Here is an 11,054-nt window from a genome sequence, read left to right on the forward strand (position 1 = left end):
GTACTTCAAGTTCATAGGTGGAACAGGTACCCACTACAGAAAATGATCAGAGTCTATTCATCTGTTCCTGGGTTCATGACTTCGCTTAGTTCGAACACTCAGACTTGTATGAGAGCTGCTCGGTGTGAGTCCACGGAACCCAGTTCTAAATCAGACAAACCAATAGCTTGGTAAAACACCAGAAATAATGTTTAATGATTGGATGACCACCAAGGCCTTGGTCCTGATTTTTGAGGCACTAGATATACCCTTTGACATTTGCCAAAACAGATCAACTTAGAAATAATAGAATTATGATTGGTCACAAAGGAACCGAGAACTGTGCTCACAACTTAACTGAACTTATGGGTGGAGTTTTAAGTGTATAAAATAGTGAAGGCCATGTACCCAGGAATAATTACTGTCTTATTAGTTCATAGGGATTAAAATAATTCATTACTGTATTATATAAATAAAGCTCTACCTATAAATTCAGTTTAGATGTGACACAGTTATAGGCACAAAAGAAGATCTATGAGTTTATCATAAAAGATTATGAGACTTTTGATTAATTTATATAAATTTTTTATATAATAAAGATTTTACTTATAACAGTTTTCATGTTGTAATCTCATTTAAATTAGGTTTAAAATTGATTCCAAATTTTCACCATACCCTCAAGGCTCTTTAAAGTGGAGAAGTTACCAGTGTAGATTGTGAGCAGGATGCAGTAACTTTGAAACTGCTGTCCATGGAGCAAAGTAGTACTTTTCCTATGTCCAAGGCATTCAAACAGATATGTGGATATATAGTATAATGTATAAGTAGAACAGCTGGGTACCAGGATTAAAAACAAAATATTCAAATCTTCAGAGAGATGGACAACTTTGGCAGTGTCCTGGAGTCCAGCCAAAGGGTACTCAAGAGTTATCAATATCCATATTTGCATTTATGAGAGCAGGTTGGAGGAGTTTAATAATGATCAGGGACATAATGAAGGAGACAGAAGGACACTGAGTTTGTGGTGTTGAGTAAATGCAGTTGCAGTAAAGTTAAGAGTATTGTTTTCTGCTTGGGAAATTCTGTTCTATTCCAATAGTTAAAGGCATAGCTTTACCTTTTAAAAACTTCTTTAATTTTTAAAGATATGTATATGTATAGTATCAATTCCCCTTTGCTCCTCCAAGGCCTCGCATATACCCTTTCTGCTCTCATTCAAATTCATGGCCTTTAAAAATTAATTGCTGTTATGTGCACACATACACACACACACACACACACACACTATAATACATACATACATAAATACATTGGTCTGAGTCTGAATAATATCACTTGTATATAAGTTTCGACTACTGACCATTTGATTCAACATACCAGTTAGAGTACTCTTCCTTGGAGAAGACTATTCCTTCTGCTTTCAGCATTCCTTAGTTGCTTGTAAAGAAACCCTTCTTAGAGTTGAAAATAGCAAACTTTTATTATAATAACTGAAAAAGCACATAGGACATAACACAACCACACTTGGAACTTTCAGAAATAAAAACTGCTTAAAAATTGCAGTCTTCCCATTTTTTTTTAAATTACCTATGTCATATAATCATGTGACAGTGTGGATGATAACATATTCTCTGCTTTTTGAAAGAAATGCATTATAAGCTATAGTCCTGTAGTTAAACATTCTTCATTAATATGAAATCTGTATGCTCCACTTAGAACTATGTTGTGGTATTTTGACAGCAGCATTTTAAGTCCTATACATGTACTCTAAAATTTACAGCCATGAAGTGCTTCCAGATTCCTCTTACATGAATGATTCTGAGTAAGGTCACACATTAAATGAAGTAGTCTTCTGCATTTTGACAATACTGATTGATTCTCATAGTTGTATAACAGGTGAAATGCACAATGAGTCCTAAGGTTCTGTTTGTATCTTGGCATATGATTTCTAACAGGGGTTAATCATTCTACATCTAATCAGTACACTACTAGCCTTTATTGCACAATGCTCTCACTACAGTGTCATGACTAAGCATAATAATTACAAAGCAAAAATATATTTGTCAGGGAGAAAGTTGAAAGGGTTATTTTTCTTTTCAATTTTCAACTTAGCTTCTTAAGAGTCAAAATTTGAGAAACACTCAATTGTCATGTTTTTAATGCTCTCTCTGTGTGTATTGCTATGTGTGTAGTATAAAACATTTGATTGTTTCAAGGGACTTTTGATTAGGTAGAGGCTTCATGAACTGGGGAGATGGCTCAGTGGATAAAATGCTTGATGTGTAAGTATAAGATCTGAGTTCAGGTCCCTAGAATACGTGTAAAACCTGTATGGTAGCCTGTGTCTGTAATCTCAAAGTCTCTATAGTGGGATAGAATCCAGAGAAGGGAGAATTAATTCCTGGGTGCTTGTGGGTGAGCTAGTCTGGCATACTCAATAGTGAACAACAGCAAGAGATTTGTCTCAGCCAAGGTGATAGTTAAGGATCAAGGACTGACTCCTGAGGTTGTCCTCTGATCTCCATGCTGAGGCATATGTGCACCCACACTTGCACACACATTCATAAACATATCATGCACATTCTACTTCTACATACAAATATAAAACAAGGGGTTCAATAGTGGCCAAAAAATTTAAAAGAAAGTAGGAGCTAATGCATTCTGGTCTAATTTTAAGTGCTAGCTTATCCAATAAAAACATTGTATAATTTACTATAAATGAAAGATTCTAAAAAGAAAATTTATTAAAAGATGTTTCTTTATCATGATAGAGTCTTATATTTAGGGATTCTAATTCATATAAAATAAGCAAATTGGTTTGAACTCTCTGGTCCATGTGGACTACTGCTTTAACCTCTGCTCTCCCCATGCTATTGCTTGAACATGAAAAAAGTTTTAGTTGTAATGATTTCTGTTATTCTTGTGTCTTGGGAAGGAAAAGAGAAACAGTATGTGCTTATCCAGAAGACTGACAGGAAATGAATTACACACATCATTTTGTGGAGCTATCTGAAGCAACAGCAGTGGTGTTTGTATTGAAGGATCAATGGAAAACAGATGTAGAATGAGTGGGTACTCAACTGGATTGCCCAGTCACCTGCTTCTGGTTCTCAGTTTCTTTATGCTAGAACTAATCCATGAATGGAAGACAATATAGTCAGAGCTTGCTCTGTCTCAGAGTCTGATCATGTCCTCACCTATTGGTATTCTGGATACTGTGTTTGTCTATTTCAGTTTATTTTGTAGCTTTGTAGAAAAATGAAAATATACAATTTATAGCAATGCCTAACAGCTTCCTGAATTCAATATTGATTGCAATGGGATGGAGGTAGATTCTATATTTATATGGACTCCTGATACATTTCTTCTTTCCTAGAAGGCCAGATCCAGGGAAATGAATATACTAAATGGTAATGAGGATAAGATACATGAGCCATACTGCATTTTTGTGGAGTAGCCTCAGAATCTCTCACTAGATGATGGACCTGGGCAATAGGGACTCACATGTCTCTCTCTCAACTGTTGGGTTTTGAATGGTAAAGTTGGTCCTGAGAAATGAAATGACCAAAGTCAATAGTTTACTAGACTGGGAAGAGGCTTTTATTCAGGTATTGTCCCCAGAACAATTAGTTGTATGATAAAGGAATAGTTTAATGGACTATGAATTTGAAATTTTGTTAGATATACACATAAGAGAAAACATATTTGTCTTTCTTTTTCTCATTGTCCTCTATGGTCCCCCGTCTTTTTTTCCATCTTTTTTTTTCTTTTGAGACAGGGTTTCTCTGTGTAGTTTTTGTGCCTCTCCTGGATCTTGCTCTGTAGAACAGGCTGGCCTCAAACTAACAGATATCCACCTGGCTCTGCCTCCCAAGTGCTGTGATTAAAGGCATGCGCCACCACTAGCTGACTCCTGGTCTGCTCTCTTTCTCTACAACATATTCCTTTGTCTATTTTTACATGATATGATATATTATAAAACATGTTTATTTATTTGAAACCTAGATTCTGCCAATGAAAGAAAGCAAGTATGTTTGTTTTTCTGAGTCTGGCTTATTTGCTTAATATGGCAATCTGTTTCATCTATTTTCCTTTATGTGGCATACTTTATTTTTTCTTTATGGCAGAATAAAACTCCACTGTGTGTGTGTGTGTGTGTGTGTGTGTGTGTGTGTGTGTGTGTGTGTATAATGTTTACTTCAATTCACCCATCAATTCATTAAGCAGTCAACATGTATTGGATGTACAAGGATTTCTGTGGGAATGCTGACTCAAGGTTACTTCAGTATACAAACAGGGGTGATATCGAGGGATCACATGGTTGGTCTATTTTTAGTAGTTTATTTTTAATCTCTATACTAAACTACAAACAAACTGTACTAGTTCACATTCCCACCAGTAATGCATAAGGGTTCCCCTGATCCTTGTCAGCATTTTTTAAATATAATACCCTTTTTCAGTGAGGTCAGAGCGAGCCTCAGTGTAGTTTTAATTTTCCATGTCCTTAATGCATAGGGACATTAAATTTTTTAAAATAAATGTATTGGGAATTTTTGTTTATTCCTTGAAATCTATCTGGTCAGTTCAATTTTCCTGTCAGTGACTGGACACTTTTTTGGTGTTTAATTTATTGAACTTTTAAAATATTCTGAATATTAGTAGCCTGTCAGATGTGTACTTGGGGAAGACCATCTCCCACTATGTCAGCTGCTCTTACACTCTGCCGAGTATCTTCCTTGCTGTGATTGGTCTTCGGAAGTTTTGTATTCTCTTGGTTAGCCACTATTTATTCCCAAAGCTTGAAATAGCTCTCATGCTCTTATCGATTTCACAGTCTCTGCTCACAGGTCTCATGTTATTCTGATGGCTTTCCTGTAAAAGTGAAGTGACAGCTCTCTTGGAGCCTTTACTTTCATTGTCTTGGCATCTCAATTATAGTATGTCATGGCAAGGTTCTTGTCGGTTACTGCCTACTTGAGGTTTTAAAGTCTCTTGTAGTAGAATGTTCTAGATTTGGATAATTTTCTTCTATAGTTTTATTGAGAAGACTTTCTGTACCTTTTGTGCTGGTCTCAGCTCCTTCTGTCTCTTAATTTCTGGAATGTTATGGTCATTCCTGTCTGCCTGTCTTCATTTGCATCTGAATGTTGTATTTTCTCTACTTTGTCTTCTATCCCTGATATTCCATATTAAGCTTAATGTAACTTGGTTTTGGGGATTTCAACTGTGTATTTTATTTCATTATTTGCTTTTATGTTCCAACATTTCAATTTGCTTTTTATTTTCAAAATTTGTTTCCTTTCCAAATTTATTCATATTACTGACTTTTCTTCTATATTGCTGATAGCCCTTTTCTTGGTTCAGCATTTGAATCTTTCATCATTTTTGGATTCGTCAGTGGAGGTGTTATGATGTCTTGGAGACATCATGTTGTCTTTTGGGGCTTTGTTCTTGTGTTTCTGCATGTTGATATGTGCATTTGTCAGTTTCTGTATTTCTTTGTTTTATTAGGACATCCTTTTAGTGAACAGTCTGCCTTGAGGGCTCAATCCCTACTACCACCATGAGCATAAAAATCAAGCCACTGTAACAGAATAACATTAACCAAATCAATATAGAAATACTAAAAAAACAATTAAAGATAATACCATCAAAGGCAATGGCCATGGGAAAAAATAAAAATAAGGGGTTAAAATTATTCAGGGTAAATATATATGTAGTAAATAATGAAATAAATGAAAAGGTTAAAAAAAGGAGGAAGAGAAATGTCAGTTAAAATTAAATAAAAGAGAAAAATAAGACTGTAGAAGAGTGTCGTAGGATGTTGACCAAAGAGTGAGAAATATATTTATATAATTGACCAACAAAAATGTGTAAGAAAAATTGACAAATTTAAGAAGAATAAAAACAAAACCATATAAACATTTTATAAATAAAATAAATTCAAATACTACTAAAACATAATAAGATAAGAAAGGTAGAAAGACAGGAGCAAAGAAAAGACAAAGCACTGGCAAGCTTCTTTCTGGACCCTTTAAAACTATATTTGGCCAGGTGGAGGGGTGGAGTCACTTGAAGCTGGACTCTCTTGCCTCTCCCACCAGTTAGACTTCTTGAAGTTCAACCAGTTAAGAGCAACAAGCCCACCAATGCTCTTCCACTTCTTTTCTTTGTGGTCCAGGAGGAGCCTCTGCTGGCTACACTTAACATTGCAACAGGGTGCCTGGCTGATTCTTTCACATTCTCAGGACTCCCTAGCTTGTACACTTCAGGAATGACTAATAATCTAGGTAGGAGCCTTCTCCCATTTGCACTGGGGATGAGGGAAGCAAACCCCACACTGACATTTGTACAGACAGACCACTGTCTACTTTCAAAGCACACTCACCTGCAGACATGCTGCTGGAGGGATGAGGTGAAGAAGTCGACTACTTTGCTGGTGCTTCATCGTTCTCAGCCCCATTGACAGTGCACCTCAACTCACACAGGTGGCTGCAGAGCCTGGCCACCTGAGGGTCTGAAGCTTGGGTTCTAACACAGCTGGAAAGGGTGATGGGGTCAGCCTCTACCTACTGAGCATGAGGCTGATTTCTAACCATGGCCTTCAGTGTCTGAGCCAAAGCTTCCACTTGAATTTTCCAGTTGCTGACACCTGGTTTGCCTCCTCTTTGTGACTAACTCCTTTGCCTGTCTCACCCAGGCTCCAGGTTCCTTGCCGTGAGATTGTTCACTGTTATTAGGTACCCAGGGTGATTCAATATTAAACAACAGATTCACTGTCATGATGGTGCCTAGCCCAAACCATCACATCAGAGAAGTCATGGTCTTACCACATTGTATAACTGGATTCAAGGCTTTCAGGAGTACTGAATTCCCCCTCAAGTGCCTCCCTTGAGGAGATTTCTACCAGGGTCCAGAACAAATGCTACAAGTGGCTAAGGATACTAATCTGAAGGATATTCGATGAATTTAAGCACACTGAGTTCTTTAGTCCATTCACTTTTTTCTTCTAAGTTAATTCTATCTACAGTTTACTTTCTGTTCTCATACTTAGCTCCTCCCAGTCCTTTCTGCTCTTTTCTGTTTTCTCATCATTCTACCTACTTCTTTCCATCTCCCCCTCTCATCTTTATTCTTGTAAACCAATTCTCTTTTGCTGTTTTCTCATATCTATCTAGTTCTTTCCATCTTCTTCCCTTTCTCTTCCCCCAGCATATATATACCCATTCATTAACAACTTTTAAAAAACTACAAATTAAATTTTTAGGGACAAGTATTCTGATAAGAGTCAAGCTTGGCAAAGACTTCGTGGTCAGTTTAATTAGTGACTAACAACAGCTGTAGGGTGTAAAAAGTTTTGGCTGTCTCTTAAAGGGATAGCTACAAGGGTTACAAGGAAACATTAAACCAGTGAGAGATTTAAGGAAAAGGCAAAGAATACATATACTATTTTATGTAATTAATAATATCTTAACAGCTTTTTTCTGATATGATAGTCACCTGAATCTCAGGAGATATATATATATATATATATATATATATATATATATATATATATAATTGTCTACTGAGCCTAAAATCTTGCACTAAAAACTGGTGTAGAAATAAATACAAAGTGTTAATTGTTATTTGAATTAGAGTGGGGAGGTGTTGGTAGAGGAAGCTTAGGGCAACATAGGTGTTATTGATCACCAGACGTACTAAGATATACCAAAGCCAGACACCTGCACTGTCACTTGTGGTTTGCTATAATTCTTCTGAAGAGTTTTGATCTAACAAGGCCAGGCACCTGCAATTCTGCTCTGTGAAAGTTCTATGAGGATACTTTTTCTAGCCAATATTTGCCTTGTCAGTGGGTAAGGATGGAGAGCAAGACCACCAAGTGTCTACAGTCCACATGGAACAATAGATCTAGTATGAAGCATATTTTAGTATGTTTCTATTTATAAAAATTGTACAGTTAAATAAGAAACTATCTTCTAGAGTATCCACAATTATACATGCCCATAAGATTGAGATATAGTCATGAGAGTACATGTAGGCATAACATGGAGATGCATGGTAAATGCAAGAATCATAGCTGATATTGCACAAGAAGTTTACAACAGAGTCAGACAATTCATTCAAAAAGCAGTAATTTCATGACTCCTTTCATGATGGTTTCCTCTAACAGAACCGTTAGTTCTGATAGGTTGACCTTCTGAACTTGAGTGGTCACTGCTGTATACTCCATGGACTTTTGCTATCAGTGGCTTTCAATACAGGAGCTGTGGGCTTACCCTTTAGCAGGATTTTCAGTCTCTTTTCTCTGACAATGAGGCTAAGCTAAAGCTTCTGCATCCTCTCTCCCACTAGGGATTTTCCTGGTGGTTACAACAGTATATACCTTAACCCTCTACTCCCTTTGGGTATCATATTTCAGTCTGCCCATGTTTCTTAGGTGTCCTGCTACCCTGTCCCCTGCTATGTGACATTCAATGTTCTTCCAATTCTTCTCTCTTGGGAATGGAGTCTATTCTTCATTTGTCAGGCTCTTCTTATTTGCCATGTCACACGTGGGTGACTTCTGATTTTCTGCTTTAGGCAGGGAGTCTCAGACTTAGACTTTCATATCCCAGATATGCTATCCTTCTTAAAGAATAGATGATATTGACATCTATACATGGCATCTGCCAAATAAATATGAGTCTATATAAATATAAGTATCTAGGAAACTACCAAGAAGGCTACATTTCAACTGTAGACACAGATGGAAATCTAAAGAGTTTTAGGTGTTATTTACAGCATAGGATCAGAATATTTTGAGTTACAACATCAAATTGTATTTGTTTTTCACTTATTTATCTCAAATTAAAAATAAAAGAAGATAAATGGATGGTTTAAAGAGGAATAATAGCATATATAAGCATATATATAGGAGTCCAATCGATGAGAGAGAGGAGGGATTCTATAAGCAAGGACATCGAGATAATAATGGGAAAAATGTACAGAGATGACCAGCCACAGTAGTTGAAACCCATGAACTGTGGACCAATAGCTGTGGAACCTCCATGGGATTGGAATGGCCCTCTGGATAGGCAAGGCAGTTATTTAACTTGAACTGTTTAGGCGCTCCCCCCCCCACCCCCCGGCAGGGGAATCAGGATCTGTCCCTGGCGCATGAGTGGGCTTTTTGGAGACCTGTGCCTAAGTTGTGACATCTTGCACAGCCTTGGTGCAGGGTGGAGGGGCTTGGACCTGCCTCAACTGAATGTACCAGGCTCTGCTGACTCCCCATGGGAGACCTTGACTTGGAGAAGATGAGAATGGGAGGTGGGTTGGGGGAAGTGCTGCGGGGGGGGGGGGGGGCGGAGGGAGGAGGGGGAAATCTGTGGTTGGTATGTAACATGAATAGAAATTTTCTTAATAATAATAATAGTAGTAAAGGAAAATAAAACTCACTAATACAGAAGTTTTACACAGTTGAGCTACAGGAGACTTATAGAGAAGAAAGCATGTAGGAGTAAATTTATATGTGTTAGGTTGTTTATAATCAAAAGGTTATTTATACATTTTTTCCATTCTTTTTTTTTTTTTTTTTGGATATTTGAGGCAGGGTTTTTGCTGTGTAGCTTTAGAGCCTGTTCTGGAACTCTATCTGTAAATCAGGCTGGCCTTGAACTCAGAGAGATCTGCCTGCCTCTGACTCCCTAGTGCTGGGATTAAAGGTGTGCACCACCACCAGCCAGTTATTTTTTCCTATTCTTTACATTCAAAGCAAATTGACATTCTTAGAAAATGATCTATTTATAGCAAAGTTTTCTAAACAAAACCCCAAATTTAAAGTATTTATGTTCTATTGTAATAGATGTTTAACATTTTTTTTTTTTTTTGGTTAAAATTTTCAGAACTTTAATAGAGTTAAGGATCATTTAAATTTCTATTTGGGCTGAAGTTGTTTAGTGCCTATATTTATAGCTCTGATTAAATGGAACTATTATATAAGTGGGTTGTACTTTTGTATCAGGCCAAGGAAAACTTATTAATGGTCATTGATGCTGTTTTAAAAAGTACTTGTAAGAAATGTAAAAATTTCAAACATTCTATATTATCTCCAAAATAAATAAATAAATAAATGCCTTTGCATAATTACAGTGCTAACTTGTTACCAAATTCTTTATTATTTACTGTAGTCTATGATTCAAAGAATGCAAAATTTAAAATGCTTAATGAGCTGGTATCATCCCAGCTAAAGTTGCTAATAATCACTCTCCAAGAGAAGTATGTCTGTTATATCCATCACTACTATCTGCATACCCCAACAGAAGGCCCTGAATTGTCTCATCTGAAATGACCACTATTATGGTGTGAGGTATGTATAACTATGTACTGTGGTCAAATTGTGGTCCCTTGTGGCTTGAATTCCTCCTGAAAGATTGTTTTATACATCATAAGTCTTTCTCCTGGGGACAATTTTGTCTTCTGGCTGCACCTGCAATTTCAGCCTTTCCTTCTCCAAGTGCAAGATTCTTGGGAGAATTCTAACTTCTTGGGGTCCATTGTTTGAAAAGTCTGATAGCCCAGGAGAGACAAAAGCATCTCTAGAAATCCTAGGTCCTTTGGGACTGTAACAATGGCTAATTGTTTCTTGTGTTGTGTGATCAAGTAGACACTTCATCATAACAAAAAGCTTTGAATATTAAGCACTCACAAACTTTAGGCAGGAGGTTAGCTCTGGGAAGGACTGACTCATGCCTGCACCCACAAATAGAACATAAATAACAGCAGGTGGTAGAAGCTGAGTCACCTTAAGCCGGCATGGTCAGGGGAGCATGCACAGTGATCTTTTTTATTTTATGGGTAATTAAAATCCTATACATATTGATCCTTCTCTATCTTAGATGGAAACCCGAGGAAAGTGGGCTCCTGAGGAAAGCAGGCCCCTTTCCTAGAAGTGCCCGCCCTGGAGGAGGGAAGGCAAGTGTTATGAAGGAAAGGAGAAATAGAAGTCCCTGGCTGCCAGGCCCCCAGTGCTGCTGTAGCGCTCAGCCTGCTCTTATTTTGAAGAGAATGCTTGCTTCCTTGTTCTCTACAGT

Source organism: Peromyscus maniculatus, chromosome 5 (assembly GCF_049852395.1).
Source record: "Peromyscus maniculatus bairdii isolate BWxNUB_F1_BW_parent chromosome 5, HU_Pman_BW_mat_3.1, whole genome shotgun sequence".
NCBI classification, from domain to species: Eukaryota; Metazoa; Chordata; class Mammalia; order Rodentia; family Cricetidae; genus Peromyscus; species Peromyscus maniculatus.